The sequence below is a fragment of the Arvicanthis niloticus genome, chromosome 7 (genome assembly GCF_011762505.2).
Source record: "Arvicanthis niloticus isolate mArvNil1 chromosome 7, mArvNil1.pat.X, whole genome shotgun sequence".
NCBI classification, from domain to species: domain Eukaryota; kingdom Metazoa; phylum Chordata; class Mammalia; order Rodentia; family Muridae; genus Arvicanthis; species Arvicanthis niloticus.
The window spans coordinates 13,422,112-13,440,048 of NC_047664.1; the positions used below are offsets into that span (position 1 = coordinate 13,422,112).

Sequence of the window (17,937 nt, forward strand, 5' to 3'; positions counted from 1 at the left end):
CGGGGCAACTCTGTGTTAAGGAGAGATGTGGACCACATGGAGTAGTCTGGAATCCGGGAGCATGGGGAGATATATGCCATCCCTGATAGGCAATGTCCTGTTGGGTCCCCGGCTATCTCAAACCCAGTGCTCTACCAGGGAGACCAAACCATCTCTTTATGGCCCAACACTGTGGCAGTTTGAAAATTGCCTTCTGACACTTCTACTAAATGATGCAGGCTTTGCGTCTGCTTTATAATCATGCAAGCTTTGTGACTGCTTAGAACAGCAGAGTCAGTCAAAAACAATCATTTGAGACTTCTAAGGCCAGGTCACTTTACACTCTTTCAGGACATGTTCTTACAGACACTGGGACGTTTACTCCCCTGAGGCTGCTGAGGTGGAAAGGTCATATGTGGGTACCTCACCCAGCAGTGCTGGTCCAGTTCAGCCTCCTCATCTTGCCCACCCAGGTGCTAAGTACACAGTGGCTCTCGTAGCCCACTGTCCAGCTCTGACTGACTGGTCATCACTGTCCAGCTCTGACTGACTGGTCATCACTGTCCAGCTCTGACTCACTGGTCATCACTGTCCAGCTCTGACTCACTGGTCATCCCTCATTTTTACACTGAAGGACTCAATAAGATGAGACACACCATACTCACTAGGTAATAAAGTTGGAGTTGTTTGTCCTTGTATTTAGGATCATTTATTTTCCTGTGATAGATATTTGATATAAAATCCAAAACCACAATTTTCTCTACCTGGCTTGTCTGTGTCCTTCTCGTAGCATGCTTCTCTCCATTGTGTGTTCAGGGCTTGTCAGGCAGCCTGGAAGTTCTCCTAGAATCCCCACTGCTGCCAGGCTAATCCAGTGATCCCTACACTAACAGAACAACTCTTCTTAAAACACCAAAACAACGATTCTCAGCCTTCCTAATGCAGCGAACTTCAATACAGTTCCTTATGTTGTGGTGACCCCCAGCCATAGGGTTATGTTCGTTCCTACTATAAGTGAAATTTTGCTACTATTATGAATCATAATGGAAATATTTTTGGATATAGAGGTCTGTCAAAGGGATTATGACCTGTGGGTTGAGAACTGCTAAACTAAAAGATAGCATTTCCCAGAAATTTTACCTGATTCACCCTCAGTGAAACTAGAACTCCTGGGCTTGGTGTCAATAGCCTACAGCCATGTCTTTGGACTGAGAGAAGGCTGAGTAAGAAGTTTCCCAGTAAATCAGGTGGGTTTGTCCCTTGCCCACCTCTTGACTGCCTCTGCTTCTGCCCTCTGTGGTACCATCCTCAGTATGTGAGATACACTCACATACCCATCTTCCTAATTGTTTCTCTTATAGAAAGTCCATTTTCCTATTCCTCTATTCTGACACCAAGTACCTGCATCAAGTCTCAGGAATATCCATGTGGTCATATTTTTTTGTGCATATTAAAATAGTAAGTCCAATTTATTTCCCATTGTGTAGGCTATAGCAGATACATAGCTCAGGTTGTCACCATTGGTATTTTGATTTGGAGTCTGTGTGTCTGTTACCTTTCTAATTACCTTTGTAAAATTGAATTTATTCTTTGACAATTTTATGCAGGTATATAATTCATTCCAATCACACTCGTCCCCCTTTGTCCCCTCCTGCCGTCACTAACTAGTCCTCTTTCCTACAGTCCTCCTCTCATTTTCACATCTCTTTGCTCCAGTTTATTATGCTGTTCTCTAAGTGTAGCCAGAGAAGTCTGTGTGAACATGGACGTGTAGCTGTCTACTGGAGCACAGAGAGACAACCAGGACTGCACCACTGAAGACAATGATTCTCTCCTAACAGCCATCAACAACAGCCAACAATAAGTTCCTTAGGAAGGGTGTGAGCCTCTATTCTGTCATTGACTGAACGCTGACAGACTCAGCCTGCCACTGGCCTATTGTAAGCAACCCTAGCTGCTTTGGACTCATGACTGTGACTGTGTGTCGTGTCCAGAAAGTAGCCTCCTCTCCAACACAGCCTCCCTCCCTAGAATAGCTTTTCTTGCCCATCAGCCGGTTCTTATATTATCTCTACCCCCTTCTTCCATGACGTTTCCTTAGCCTTAGTGGAGATGACATAAATAAATGTCAGTAGTGACTCAGTAGTGACTAGCTCTCAGCATCCTGACCAACTGTGAGTCTCTGCGTTCACCATCATTTACTGTAATAAGTAAATAAATAAATACTTCTTGGATCAAAGTTGTCAGTAGCACTTGTTTATAAATATTTAGAAACAAGTTTGACACCGTGTCCATTTAGCAACCTAGCAATACTATCCACCCACCCACGCACCCCCACCTCCCTAGCTGTGAACTTTTGACTATGTTCACAGTATCAGGCATGGATTATCTCCTTTGGAGTGAGCCTCAAATCCAATCAGAGGGCAACTGGCTTCCTCTGCAATTGTCATGCCACTATTATAATAGTGGGTACATCTTGTCTGGCAAGTCAGTGTCCCACCATAAGAGGGCTCCTGCTGGGTAGACTGCTGATGACTTTTCTCCCAGACCTTCTCTCATAGCACCACCAGGTACTACAAAAGCTATTGCTGAGGTCAGTCTCACCATCCTAGTTCTGATGGGCATCTATGAGCAACAGCTATAGTCTGTGTTGTCTGTGTCTGTGTGCGTATACTCTGTGTGAGTATGTGTCTGACTGATTCAGAGACAAGCCTGATGTTCCTAGCCTTGATGGCCTGGAGCAGAACCTCATTCTGACTTTCTTCCTTCTTCTCTTTCAACTTTGCTTTCCTCAGACCCCTTTCTTCCATCTTTTTTAGCTTGTCTTTTTGCCCCCATTTCTAGAAGTTTCTTCTCTTTGCTGTAGCCCCTCATCACACCAGTTCACAGTAAAGTGTTTCAGTTCAAGATGGTACAGGGCACCTCTTATGATGGCTTTCAGGTGACCGGCCTTTAGCTTCTTGGCAGCCAGCACATCATTGAGGGCAGAACAAAATTTTCTGAAATAGTACTGTGCTGCTGCCTGGTTCGCATACAGGATGACATTCAAATCAGGGTCTATACACTTCTTCATTCTTTCACTGTATGAAACCCCAACTTTCTTGTAGTCTTTTACTTTAAAGTAGTCGTTGCCCTCATCTTTATAGGTCTTGGCTTGCTCTTCTGGAGATCATTCATCATCTAAAATAATCAACTGGAGGCACGCCAAGTCAGGAAACTCCTTGGGATCAATTTCTGATGGTGCTTTTTATATATATATATATATAGGGGGATCTTGTAAAATTCCTCCTCCCACTGGTCTTTGTGGAAGCCACCACGGTAAGGCTGGCTCTGAAACATTTCCAGGAACGCGTCCATGGAAGTGTCATCTGTAGGGTCAGGCTCTTCTGGATTGGTGTAGGCAGCAATGAGGCTCTCTTCTGAGAATGGAGCACTCTTTGCAAAAATAGTTCCTATCAATCAAATTGTAGACCCACTTTGAAAAGGCAGTAATATTCAAATATAAACATGTGGGGGAAAATTACTGATGAATTTCCTTCATAAACATAGTTGCAAAAATTCCCAATAAAATAGTTGTAAACCAGATTCAAAAACACACCAAAAATGTCATTCCCCATGATTAAGGTGACTTCATTCCAGAGATGCAGGGATGGTTCAATATATGCAAATCAATACATTCAATATAACACATAATGGATAAACAGCCCTGAAAGGGTCTGGGTGTAAAATGAACATATTTTAACATATTTGAATCTGTGTCTGGAGCCTACCTGGGGATCTGGCTCCCCATCCACTCCTACAACACCCAGAGACTGCCAGGAGATCTGACACACCCAGGATCACAGTTGAGGCCACAACATCTGCCCCAAAACCTGGAGTAACTGGGATGACCATGGGAACCAGGGAAGCAAGAACCCCCACCCAGATAGAGGTACATATTCCTTCTGGATTGCACCTGTGCCCAGAGTGGACCCAGAGCTCTGGCTCCCCAAACACAACTGCAACACCCAGAGAAAGCTTGACTCCAAGTCCAAGTGGATCAAGGACCTCCACATAAAACCAGGTACAATGAGTTTAAATAGAAAAAGTGGGAAGAACTTTGAACACATTGGCACAGGGAAAAAATTCCTAAACAGAACACCAATGGCCAGGCTCTAAGATCCACTATCAACAAATGGGATCTCATTAAATTGAAAACTTTCTATAAGGAAAAGGACACTGTCATCAGGACAAAATGGCAACCTACAGATTGGGAAACAATCTTTACCAATCCTACATCCCATAGAGGGCTAATATCCATACAAAGAACTCAAGAAGTTAGACTCCAGAGAATCAAATAACCCTATTTAAAACTGGGATATGAGCTAAACAAAGAATTTTCAACTGAGGAATACTGAATGGCCAAGAAGCACCTAAAGAAATGTTCAACATCCTTAGTCATCAGGGAAATGAAAATCAAAAGAACCCTGAGATTCCACCTCACACCAGTCAGAATGGCTAAGATCAAAAACTCAGGTGACAGCAGATGCTGGAGAGGATGTGGAGAAAGAGGAATACTCCTCCATTGTTGGTGGGATTGCAGGCTGGTGCAACCACTCTGGAAATCAGTCTGGCAGTTCCTCAGAAAATTGGAAATAGTTCTACCTGAGGATCTAGCTATACCACTCCTGAGTATATACCCAAAAGATGCTTCAACATATAACAAGGACATATGCTCCACTATGTTCATAGAAGCCTTATTTATAATAGCCAGAAGCTGGAAAGAACCCAGATGTCCTTCACCAGAGGAATGGATACAGAAAATGTGGTACATTTACACAATGGAGTACTACTCAGCTATTAAAAACAATGACTTCATGAAATTCTTAGGTAAATGGATGGAACTAGAAAATATCATCCTGAGTGAGGTAACCCAATCACAAAAGAACACACATGGTATGTACTCACTGATAAGTGGATATTAGCCAAAAGGAAGCTTGGAATACCCACGATACAACTCACAGACCTTATGAAGCCCAAGAAAAAAAGACCACACCGAAGTGTGGATGCTACAGTCCTACTCAGAAGAAAATACTCTCTGGGAAGTAGAGGGAGAGAGGCATCTGGGAGGGAGAGAGAAAGGGAAGGGGAAAGGGGGGACAGTTCATATATGGAAGGAGATGAGGGAGAAGTACAGAGGTTCAGGAATTTGAAAGGAGGTATGTAGCAGTGCAGGAGGGGGAACTGGGGTAGCCACTAGAAAGTTCCAGATGCCAGGGACCCAAGAAGATCCCAGGACCAGACAGGGAGGACATTAGCCAAAATAACCAACAAAGGGGAGATAGAACCTGTAGAGATCATATTCAGTGGATAGACACAGCCCCCAGGTTGAGGAATGGGGTTACCCACTCACCTTAAAAATATTAACCCAGAATTCCTCCTGTCAAAGGAAAGGCAGGGACAAAGAGTAGAGCAGAAACTGAAGGAAAGGCCATCCAGAGACTGACCCATCTGGGGATCCATCCCATCTGCAGAGACCAAACCCAGACACTATTGCTGATGCTAAGAAGCACTTACTGACAGGAGCCTGGTATGGCTGTCCTCTGAGAGGCTTTGCCAGAGCCTGACCAATACAGATGTGGATGGATGTACACAGCCAAACTTTGGACTGAACTCGGGACCCCAATGGAGAAGTTAGGGCAAGGACTGAAGGAGCTGAAGGGGTTTGCAACCCCATAGGAAGAACAATATCAATCAACCAGACCCCTCAAAGCTCCTAGGGACTAAACCACCAACAAGAGTACACATGGAGGGCCCCATGGCTCCAGCTGGATATATAGCGGAGGATGGCCTTATCTGGCATCACTGGGAGGGGAGCACCTTGGTCCTGTGAAGGCTCGATGATCCAGGGTAGGGGAGCGATAGAGCTCTGAGGCAGGAGTGGGTGGGGGTGATGGGGAGCACCCTCGTAGAGGCAGGGGAGGAAAGAGAGGATAGGAGGTTTGTGGAGGGAAAACTGGGAAGGGGGATAACATTTGAAAATTAAATAAATAAAATAACCAAATTTTAATAAAAGCTCTATATAACCAACCTAGCGTATGTGACAGTAAATATCAAAAATTCTAAGTATTTCTATTAAAACCAGGAACAAAACAAGGGTTATTCTTATTCAATGTAATACTTGAAGTTCTAGCTAGAACCATAAAACAAGAGAAAGAAATGAAAGGACATAAATAGAAAATGAAGGACTTACAGTATATAAATTTTGCAAATAATATGATTTTATTCATAGGACACCCTAAAGCCTCCACCAGAAAACTCTTAGAATTTAACTCTTTCAGGAAAAAAAAAAAAAAAAAAAGCAGAATACAAAACTTACATACCACAATCAGCAGATTTCTGATATAGTAACCACAAACATGCTGGAAAAGGAATCAGGGGAACAATTATAGTCAAGATGGCAATAAACAAAGACTTTTTTACAGGGGTTTGGAAGATAGATCTGTTGGTAAAACGACTACTACACAAACATGAGTTGAGCCATGTAAGAGCCAGCCATGTTGGCATGTATCTGTAGCTGCAGCACCTTGATGGCGAGAGATGTGGCAGAGACCAGTGGGTCCCTGGATCTCACTGACCACTCAGCCTAGCCAGCCAGGGCTCCAGATCAGGGATGTTTGATTTTGAGATTGTTGATTAAGGTCTCAAGAATATATGGAGATAACCATAGTAAGCAAACAACACCGTTTCAGAATTACAAATAATTTATGTTTCTATCATTTCTGTCAGGGGTAGTGGCACAGGTCTATTATCCCAACTCTCAGGCACCTAAAACAGAAAGATCAGAAATTAAGGCCAGCCTGGGTTACACAGTGAGTTCCAACCCAGCCAACTCTATATGGCAAACTCATTTCAATTTTTAAAATAGCATTGTTCATACACATTGGTAAGGATGAATGTATTGGTGAGGATGGGGTGGGATAATTTGTTATAATAATCTAGGAGCAAATTTTCAGAAGGACAAAGTCATAAAAATTATCATATTTGTAAATTCACCCTACTATATGCTATTTATAGAAATAACTACAAGTAATCAAGCACATCCACTTGCTATGTCACATTCATTGCAACCAACTGAAGAAACTTTAATGTTCCGTAGCAGCAAACTTGGACTACATTATGGAACAATCTGAATACCGTATTCAAAATAAGACTAGAACTTTGCTTCAAAATTGTTTAAATTTGTTCACAGTGACATGGCTTGATTTAATACCTTTACATTTTAAGAATACCAGGAAGTCTGCTTCTTTTGACTGCCTTTCTTAAGAATTGACTTTATAAACAAGACCTGGACAATGACAATATCAAGAGACTTGATGACATGGAAGAAGGAAAGCTACAGGCAACCAATGACTGGTAAGAGAGAGCAAACTAAACTCTCCCAGGGATGAGCTCTGACTGGTTATCCAATACAAAGCAATTAGCCCCCAAGTCATATACAAAGATGGACTCAGCAGCGTGTGTTTACATATGTAACTGTGTGTGAGGGTGTGTGTGTCTGCATGCATGTGTGTGTGAGAGTATGTATGTGCTCCTGATTGTATGCATGCATATGTGTGCATGTGTGTGCAGTCATGCATATGCGCATGCATGAGTGTGTGTTTGTGTGTGTGTGTGTGTGTAACAATAATCAAGACCAAAGAAGCTATCAATTTGACAGTGGAGGAACATGAGAGGAAGGGGCATGGAAGGAGCTGGAGGAAAGAAAGAGAAGAGGGAATGATTGTAGAGTGAAAAACCTTTATAATTTTTCACTCTACATGATAATCAAAGAAATTCCAGATATGTTTTCAACATCAGCCCATAGTTTTATATTTAGCAGGCCTGTTACTGAATATATTACATTCGAAAAGACAATTAAAAGAAACTTGAAAATTTGACGACCTTGTAAATACAATAGCTGATCATAGATTTAATATGAGACACACTTAAGTCCATAGTTAAAAGATAACCAAAGAAAACATATTTGTAACTATGATAGCTGTAGTATTTAGCATAAAAAACACTTTGTTTATAGTTGGAAGATAACCAAAGGAAACTGAACTTGTGATTATAAAAGTGACTCCTACAGTGGAACGTTTTATTAGGGTTAGGCTAATTTATCAGAACTCTATTGATTAATGTTAGGACAATGGAATAGCAAGGAGAGGAAATATGAAGCATTTAGTCACTGGGAACAGAGTTTAGATAAGGAAGCAACAGAAGGTTACATCTGTGAAAGCTTACATCTGTCTGAATTCGTGTATCCTTTATCATGAAGTCCGTGAGCAAGGCAAACCTGTCTATCTCTGATAAGAGATATGGGAGTCTTAACTAGGTAACAGATTGAATAATGGGCTAATACGGTGGTGGATTACCTGGGGTAAGGAGCTAGAGGTCCGTTTTCCAGCTGCCAAGCTATAGTTACCTTAGCTGTCAATGTAGTTAGACATCTGAGAAGAATAAACTATAATCTAGGAGTCATGTGTTAAAATGACAGAAGTTGGTTTATAGTCCAATACCTAAACAGTTCCCAGGTCCCTGTGGTCTCCATAGCAACTTGGACAGAGTTAGTCTGATCATTGGACCCAGAAGATGGGAAACTTTCCCTGTGAAGTAGGGACTTGAGAAAGAAATGATTCACCTTGTCTTAGACAACATGAGACATTTCACTCTCTGGGTGTCCTCTGTTTGTCCAGTGTAGGCCAAGTCCTGGCGTGGGTAAGGCGATGGAGCAGTGTCTCTCAGTGGTTATCATACCACAATCCAGGTAGGATCTTGTCGCTGTGCCCAGATCTTTTTCAGAGACCTTGGGGTTGGCGGTAAACTGTCAGGATCTGGGAGTCTCTGTCTATCACAAGCCCAAACATTACATTTAGCAGATTTCTGACAAGCTCCAGAGCCAGTCTATTACGCATGTCTGAGTCAAACAACCTATGTTTGTTTAATTGCTTGATCTACATGTATCTAGCAAATAAAGAGAGCACATCGTAGCTTAATGGCAATAACAAAGACAAGGCTAAGCGTATAGTTAAGGCAGTGATTTTTTTTAACTTTTTACTATTTAGAAATTATTATTTACCAAGGCAGGATAAAATGAAAACCTTATCTTGATTGCTAAATGACTTTGACATGCTGTACTCTTAAAGGCAGCAAACTGGAGACTGCCCATAACAAAGATGGAGTTGAAGCTACAGCCAGTCATGTGACTGCCTTTATCTAAGATAGTGCTGAAGCAATAGCATAGGAAAACTTTATCTGCCCACAACAAAGATGGCAGACAGTCACAGGCTTAACCCGGGTTAAGAATGGCACTAAGAGTCACTTGTTATCCCTTAGAATGGAGCTGTAGAATGGGCCAACAGAAGCATGGCAAAGACAAACATTCAGAAGAATCTAAGCACCGCAGTGTGAGGGGCACGTAGAGCGGCTTGGCGGTCGGTGAATGAGAGAGTGCAACTGTGGCTCAGCAGGGGCAGCAGCAGGGCGGCTGAGGCTGCAGGAGGCTGCAGGAGGCTGCAGGAACTCAGAAGCAGAGCAGAATAAGGGTCAGGGAGCAAGAGAGCAAGAAGCCATGAAGAGCTGAGGATAGTCAGGCAGAAGCCGCTTGGAACAAGAGAGTGAGAGGCAGGGTGAAAGTGCGTGGTGGAGCAAGCAGCAAGAGAATGAGGGGGAGGTCCTACATATCACTGGATCACTAGAGAGTTATCAAAGTGCCTTTAAGTGGCCATATAGAGTTATTGGTTTGTGGATAATGGGGCCAAATTTAGTCTGTGAATTACACTGGAAGGTGTGGCGGATGCAGACATTTCCTTCTAGGTCAGAGTAGGAGAGGAGCGACAGATTCGTCCGTTCCTCAGTCCGGAGGACAAATGCAAAGACCGCAGCCTGGCCAGGTCATCACATGGTGAGCTGGGGGCTGAGCTCGGGGCCAGCTGTGGGGCTCAGAGCTGGAGGGAGAAGATTTACCTAAGCTTAGGATTTTTTTCAGCAGGGAGAGAGAACCGCTTCCTGGAAAGCGAGAGGGAAGGGGTCATCCAGGGGTAGAAGTCCTAGAACGAAGGTTCAGTGAGAGAGCCAGTCATGACTGTGAATTCCTCTGTCCTCAAGGACACCACAGGGAGACTGGGAGCTCAACAGCCCTCCCTTGGGACCAGGGGACATTTACGCTGGCTGACCAGTGGTGGCAGAGAGCTTACCAATTCACCAGTGTTTGGGTAGACAGTTCTAGGGAGGATCTGATGGCTGCAAAGCCCATGTGACAGCAGCACTTATGAACCTGCGAGCTTCTTCTAAATCAGTCATGTCTTATAAAAATGAAAGAAAGAGACTCGATATGGTAAGGTGGAAGGAAGTGCACATGTGGGCCATCCTGAGGCATCCCTTCCCCTTGAGGTACCAGCCATACAACCAATATAGTATAGAATAGAGTTTATTTAGGTCATGGATAGGGAAGTTGAGGAGAGAGAGAGAGAGAGAGAGAGAGAGAGAGAGAGAGAGAGAGAGAGAGAGAGAGAGAGAGAGAGAGAGAGAGAGGCAAGGCTGGTGAGGAACACATGGAGAGAGAGGGGGGAGGAGAATGAGGGAGAGAAGGGACAGAGACGGTAAGAGAGTGAGGAAGAGGCAAACAGCCCCTTTTATACTGAGTCAGGCATACCTGGGTGTTGATGGGTAACTGTGGGGCAGAGCCTAGAAGGAATGCTAACACTCTCTACCTCAAGAGCGGAAATAATAAAGTGTATTGAAAACCAGTAATGGATTATTAATATGTATGCATTTGCTTTTAGTATAATTTCATTGTAAATTTACATAATTTAATTTCTAATAATAGCTGCCAGATTTATGACAGATTCAGAAAAAATTTAAAATTTTAACAACTGGATTTTGTAAGCCATACAGCCCGACTCCAGAACACTCCCGAGATGACTGCATTGCAAGCTGCTACGCATGCATATTTCCCAAGTGTCCTCTTTGGTTTTGTTGTCATCTGGACACATCTGGAAAGAAGGCCCCTCAGTCGATGAATTGCCTAGATAGGATTTAGCTTCTGGGCATGTCTGTGAGGTGTTGTTTTTGTTGTTGTTGTTGTTTTGTTTTTATTGATAGCAGGTTAGAAGGCTCAGCCCATTGAGGGGCAATGACATCTGTGGCAGGCACAGGATCCATGAGAAAAGTAAACGGAGCATGAGCTTGGGAGTGAGCCAGTGAACAGTGGTCCTCCAGTCTTCCACTAAGGGTTTTCAGTGATGCACCTCTGACACTAATATGACAGCGAGACAGTTGCCAAAAATCCCCACAACGAATTACAATTGAGCCTGAATTTTACAGCATCTGACGCTAGGCTCAATCTTTCCCCTCAGTGTCTGTCTATTGAATGTATCCAAGGCTCCACATTTCAGCTGATAATTTCTCCTTTTGACTACCCAAGTGACCGCTAAGGTAGAGGTCATTTGTCACAAGAGTAAGAGCTTAGAAAGCTCCTGGGAATTGTGTTCTCGAGCCCAGAATAGTACTTATACCCTCTCTTCCAAGGCATGAGTTGGAACTATGTATTACACAGACACACAGATACACACACATACATACACACACACACACACACACAGAGAGAGAGAGAGAGAGAGAGAGAGAGAGAGAGAGAGAGAGAGAGAGAGAGAGAGAGAGACACCTGTGTCTTACCTGGCACTCTATTCAGACGTGCTACCATGGAAACCTGCACACAGAATACATAACTGGCTCTCCTCTTTTCTTGGTAGATATTTTCAAATCAGTGTTTCTTCACAATGTTGTTTTTAGCCCCCTGTTTCCTTGACTACAGATTGAGAATGATGAGAAGTCCCTGGGTGCCGTTGAGTGGATCTGTCTCACTGGGCTTGGTAGCTGAATGACTATATTTTTATCCCTGAGTCAATCCATGGTATTCATTCTACCATTCACCTTTTGCATTAGAACCTCAAGAGATGTTTGCATAAACTACCACCTGACCCAAGAGTTGAGCCTCAGGATCCATGTTTACTGAAGGACCCTAGCTCTCTGCTTTCAAGCACTGTGTCCCCAGCCCCCTCTGCTTGAACCCTCCCTTGGCAACTTCTGTTCAGGTCTGTGATATCTCCAACCTTTATACCTCTGTTCATGCTGGTTCCAGTGAGGTTCTAATTCTTCATTAGCTCTCAAAATGACTTTTCCACTTACCACGCAGAGGCCATTTTCTTAACACTGGCATTATCACTTGCTGAGGGTTAAGTTGACAAACTGCCCCAAATATTTTACCTGTTCTCTCAAAGCTACCTAGCACCTTAGAAAAAGGAAATAATTCTGATGAGAAAATGGCGACTGAGAAATGTAAATAAACTGCCAGAGGTGTATACATAGCCAGTGAGGCACAGGGTTAAACTTCATGCTGCCAACTACCAGCTGTACAGTGCTTCAGAGGTATTGCCAACCCTGAACTGATGCCCTTCTGCTTTCTCACCTTACAGAGCTCTGCCTGACTTAACGATTGGCTATATACCAATAGATGGCATACCCATGATTCCTCAGTGAATATTGCTGTTTTCTGGATAACAGCTAGAAGAAAGAAGCCCTCTCTCTTTCTCTCTGCCACACCTGATCCGGATCCCCCTTACCCTCCCATCTCCTCTCCCAGCCAGTTCCATCCCTCCCTCTGCCTCCAATAACTGTTTTAACTGTATTCTCAGAGGCTCCACCCAGAAGCTGACTGAAAAAGATGCAGAGACTCAACCAAACATTGGACAGAGCTCCAGGAGTTTTGTGGAAGAACTGAGGGACCAGAAGGGGATAGGAACTCCACAGGAAGTCAACTGGCCTGGACTCCCAGAGACTGAACCACCAACCAAAAAGCATTCATAGGCTGGACCTAGGCCACCACACATATGTAGCTTATGTGTGGCTTAGTCTTCTTGTGAGTCCCCCAACAACTGGAGTAGGGGCTTATCCTAAAGCTGTTGCCTGTCTGAGGATTCCATTCTCTAACTGAGCTGCCTTGTCTGGCTTCAGTGGGAGAGGATGCAGCTTGTCCTGCAGTAACTTAATGTACCACAGTGTGGTGATACCCAGGGGAGCCTCCCCCTTCTTGGAGAAGGGCAAGGAGGATGTGGGAGGGGCTGTGTGTGTGGGGGGGAACCAGAAAGGAGGTAAGGAAGTAAACTGAGTAAATAAACAAATTAATGGGGTAAAAAAGAACCTAGTGAACTAAGGATGCCTTCATCACTCTCTGCTTCTTGACTGTGGATGTAATACTTTGAACTGAGCCAAAACAAACCCATTCTCCCTTAAGTTGCTGTTGTCAGAATATTTTTATCATATCAAAAAAAAAAAAAAAAAGAAGAAGAAGAAGAAAGAAACTTTAATGTTAAAGGCATCTGTGTTTCCCACTTTCCTGTCCTGTTTAGTCTGTTTTCTCACTTAAAATGCTGCTTCCTCACCTAATACTGATTCAAATGTCTTCCCTTCCCTTCTTTCTCCCTGTTACTAGCTAGCTACCTTCACCCACATTAATAAACATACAATTTCTGTGAAGAATTTATTTTCTTCTCCTCCCTAAGCTCACAAACAAACCACATATAACTGGCTTCATTTAATTAGAATATGTGATAATTTATGCCATTAGAATACAGACAGAAGTGACTTTTCCCATTCCTTGGCTGGAGTGGTTTGAAAGATGCCCACACATTCTATGATACTGTGCCCTGAAAAGAACAGAACTGTATTGACCTCCTCTTGTGTGAGAGCTAGATTTTCTTCTGATAATCAAATATGGCAGGAGTGGTCACATATGATGTCGCTACCCACGTCCGACCTGCAGAATAAGGCAACGGCAACCGTGTTCTTCTTCAAGCGGTTTATTCAGCTATCCCTGTACAGCGAGTTTCTTCTCTCTCTCTCCTCTCTTGTCTCTCTTCTTGTTTTGTCTTGTCCCTCTCCCCAGCTCCCGCAGCCCCTTATAAGCATTGCCTTGATCCTATCAGCAGCTGCCATGAAGTCACTACTGATTGGCCACTCTCAATGATGCGAGGTGGGGTGATCGGGTAACCACACCTCTCAGCACATACAACTCCATATATGGAGTTGTCTTTTCTCTCAAGCAATGCCTATGCCAAGTGCCACTTTGTAATGGTGAGAGCGGAGCCGCTTCCCACAATATGACTTCTGAGACTGGATCATAAAGGCTAGAAAATCAACTTTCCCTAACCCCAAACTGACTAACTAGCATGTTGTAACAACACTTCAGTGGAGAGGACCATGTGACAAGGTACTGAACTGACAAAGCACAGTCATGTGTGGGATCCAACCCAGCAACCGCATTCACTCAGTCCTTCAAAGTGACTGTAGCAGGCAAACCTTGATGTTACTCTCATGGGAAATCCAAGGTCAGAACCACCTCACTGTCCTGCTTAGTTCCTGACTCACAAAAACAGTAGTTCATATTACTTCAATATTTACTGCTTTTAATACATCATCAGATTATCTATAGATTCTTAGATAACTAATGCACAGGCTAAGATATAAACATGTATATTTCACTCAAATTCATTTTTTCTATTTTTAATCCTTGAAATAGAGGGTGATACAACCTGAGGGCGGAGACCTAATATCCCTCGGTTGTTTGGCTCTGAGACCCTAGAAAGCTACTCCCTGTAGACTTAGACTTGCTTGTTGGGGCAGATCATGCTTCTTCTCTAGAATCTAGTCTCCTTTTCCCTCCCAATGCATTTGGTGTTCTTTACTATACATAATCATTTGAAGAAGAGTCTTTTTAAAAACTCTAGTCTTTGAGTTGCTTTCTTATCTTATATAGAATTCAGATTAGTGAGCACAATACCCTGGCAGTCTGTACCAGCATGTCTCAGTCCATGCTCACATCTACTCTTGAACTAGATACTGTTGTTATTCTGAGGTTTTGGATATAGACTCTGAGTTAGAAGGAAGCTAGGTTGCTTTAGGCCCAGAAAAGGCTGAGCAGCTGCATGTTTTGATACACAGACTCTCAGCCACTCTGCTATGCTCCCTCAGACATTCCCACACAATGCCCCAAAACTGTCCAGGATGCCATTGTTGGTTAATTAATGTCTGTTTCTGCATGAGCAAGTGAATGAACAAACAGGCGGGAAAATGTCATAAAAGTTCACAGTTAATAATAAAAGAAAATCCTGTGTTCCTAAATAGCTTTGTCCTCATACAAGTGGCCCTGTTTAGCTGTGTGCTTCTGAACTTTAGGGTGTCAGTGACTCGAGCACATAAAGGGACTCTTTCACTGAATGAAAGTCATGCTAAGAGAATGCTAAAACTTCATTACATCTACACTTTTAGATCAGGGGCCTCAAGTGCTTTGGAACATCAAACAAATTCAGGACTCCTGTGAGTAGGCAGCTCATTAAGGAAAGATGGAGCCCACCAGCACCTTTCAAGTAGTACAGACCGGTGCTGGGGTCACCAGAAACCTGTATCCATTCCCAGAGGCCTGCCCGGAGAACCTCAGCATAGTGACAAAGGCTGAATTGTTCCCCCAGAACAACGCTCCATGCAAGCAGAGAGTGGCTGCCTGTGTGCCCAGGGAAAAGGCCTGAAATGAGTCCCTGGCACAGACACAACAGGTCAGCCTTGACAAAGATGGGGACAGAGCTCACTGCCAAAGAACTAGTCTCAGCTGGCTTGTTCTTGAGTTCAAACTATCATATTCAAATTAAAACTAAAAACAGCTAAATTTCCAAGTTATACAGCCAAGTGTACTGGGGAGGGAGGGAGGGAGGGAGGCAGAGAGGGACTGAGGGAGGGAGGGAGGCAGGGAGGGAGGGAGGGAGGGAGGGAGGGAGGGAGGAAGGGAGGGAGGGAGGGAGGGAAAGCAAAGGGCTTCCCTTCTGATCTGCTTGGAACTGGCTTTAGCCTCAAGCCACCATCCTGTTTCCACATCAGGTTCACCCCCATAATTCCAGCTCTCCCAAGGGAAGTTTAAGTTTTCCTTACTATAGAGCTTTGGGGAAATGGATGATTACATCAAGAGCAAGCATGTTAGCCGTTCCTGCCTTCCTATATCAATTGTGTGTTTACCATGTGAATTTCATTTATTAATCTACTTTGCTGGTTTATTCTCTCTCTCTCTCTCTCTCTCTCTCTCTCTCTCTCTCTCTCTGTGTGTGTGTGTGTGTGTGTGTGTGTGTGAATGTGTGTGTGAAAAAAAAAAGAGATCAAAAGACAACTTTACAGAATCAGGTCTCTCCTTCCACCTGCATGTGGGTTCTGGAGATTGAACTTAGGTCATCAGGCTTGGGCAGCAAATGCTTTAACCTGCTGAGCCTTCTTGTCAACACTATTTTAGTAAGGTTATTTTTTTATTCCTTTTGTGGGGGAGGGGTCTTGTGCTTGAGTATGCCATGGCCATGGCGCACAAGCAAGAGATCAGAGAACAACTTCAAGAGTCTGGCCTCCTTCCACCATGTGGGTCCCAGAGATCAAACTGAAGTCATCAACCTTGGCAGTGAATGCCTTAACCCATGAGCCACCTCAACATTCATTAATTTTAAGCATTAGAGTTCATTAAGGTGAGGACTGTGGCCATTTAAGTCTTTTGTTTTTCTATTATTCTGTTTCAAAGAAATCAAATAATATTTTTGGAAACTTTAATAACCTAGAAACCTCTGCTCCAAAATAACAACTATTGTTCCCATAAACAAAAGCCTTACTTCTCAGGGGAAAGGCCAGTGTATGTTCCTTGTAGTAGAACAGTAATAGAAAATACACACACACACACACACCACAGCATGTGCTGTTATTTTTTAAATTTTAATATTGTTTAAAATATTGTTTAAATAAAACCATGTTTTATTTATGTTTGTTTTTATTTTCCACAGCAGAGGGTTGAAAGTAGGGCCTTCCTCATGCTAGGCAATATTTTATTACTGATTTAAGTCCTCAGCCCCATCACTGTTTTATGAAAAAAAAAAAAAGTGTTTTCTAACTAACTAATAGTCCCCTTTCACCCTAGAGGACGTATGACAGTATCTAAAAACAGCTTTCTTTATCAAAGTTGGGTGTGGGGAAAGAGTTTTTACTGATATGTGACTGATAAGGACCAGAATGTTACTGCATGTCCTTCAGTGGACAGGAGAGCCCACCAAACAAGTATGCGCTGGCTCAAAACGTCAGTAATGCTCTTGACATGCATAGGTATTTAAATACAGTGCATAGAATAGTGTAATATAGATATAGTACAGTAACAAAAATTCACCTCAAAGTCCTGTTCACAGCTAGGGAAGAGATTAAGACTTATTTGTTTGTCCAACACATCACACAAAGGCTGAGATTAGCCAGAGCTGAGGCAAGTGTCTACATGTCCATTCTTCTTGCATGTGCGATGTATTTAGTAAACATTATGAGATAGAACAGAATAAAAGCCTGATTCTTTCTTTTAATTTATTTCATAAATATCTGTTGAATCTCTGCAGTACTATCAGGGAGCCAGGCCTGTAAGATAAATGAGCCATGCATGGTGGTACACAACTTAACCCAGCACTCAGGAGACAGAAGCAGGTGGATTTCTTTGTGTTTGAGACATGTCTTCATAGTGAGTTCCATAGAGCCACACAGGGAGACTCTGTCTCAAAACAAAAACAAACAAACAAAGACCCGCACAGGTAAATGGTTCTTGAAACATAAGCGCCTGTCTTAGTCAGAAAGAAAAATACTTGGGCTATTTCTAGATGGCGCAATCAATATTTTGGCCAGGAGATGTCTTTGGAGCGCTAAAAAGAGACAAGAATAAAATGAAAATGTCTGTGCCCCTTACAAAGTAAATATGCATATAATTAGTTCTCTATGAAAAAGCCAGGACTTCAACACCAATTCAAAGGTCTAGGAAGAGATTTAGTGAGTAAGGATATAAACAGGTGACGTGCGTCACAGGAGCTTCTGATACTTTATCTT

The 17,937-nt window shown here is 43.1% G+C and overlaps 1 pseudogene; it reads right to left on the minus strand.

Moving 5' to 3' along the window:
* Nucleotides 1–2,579: 2,579 nt before the first annotated feature.
* Nucleotides 2,580–3,596, minus strand: LOC117712756 (tetratricopeptide repeat protein 4 pseudogene; annotated as a pseudogene).
* Between the last annotated feature and the right edge of the window lie 14,341 nt (nucleotides 3,597–17,937).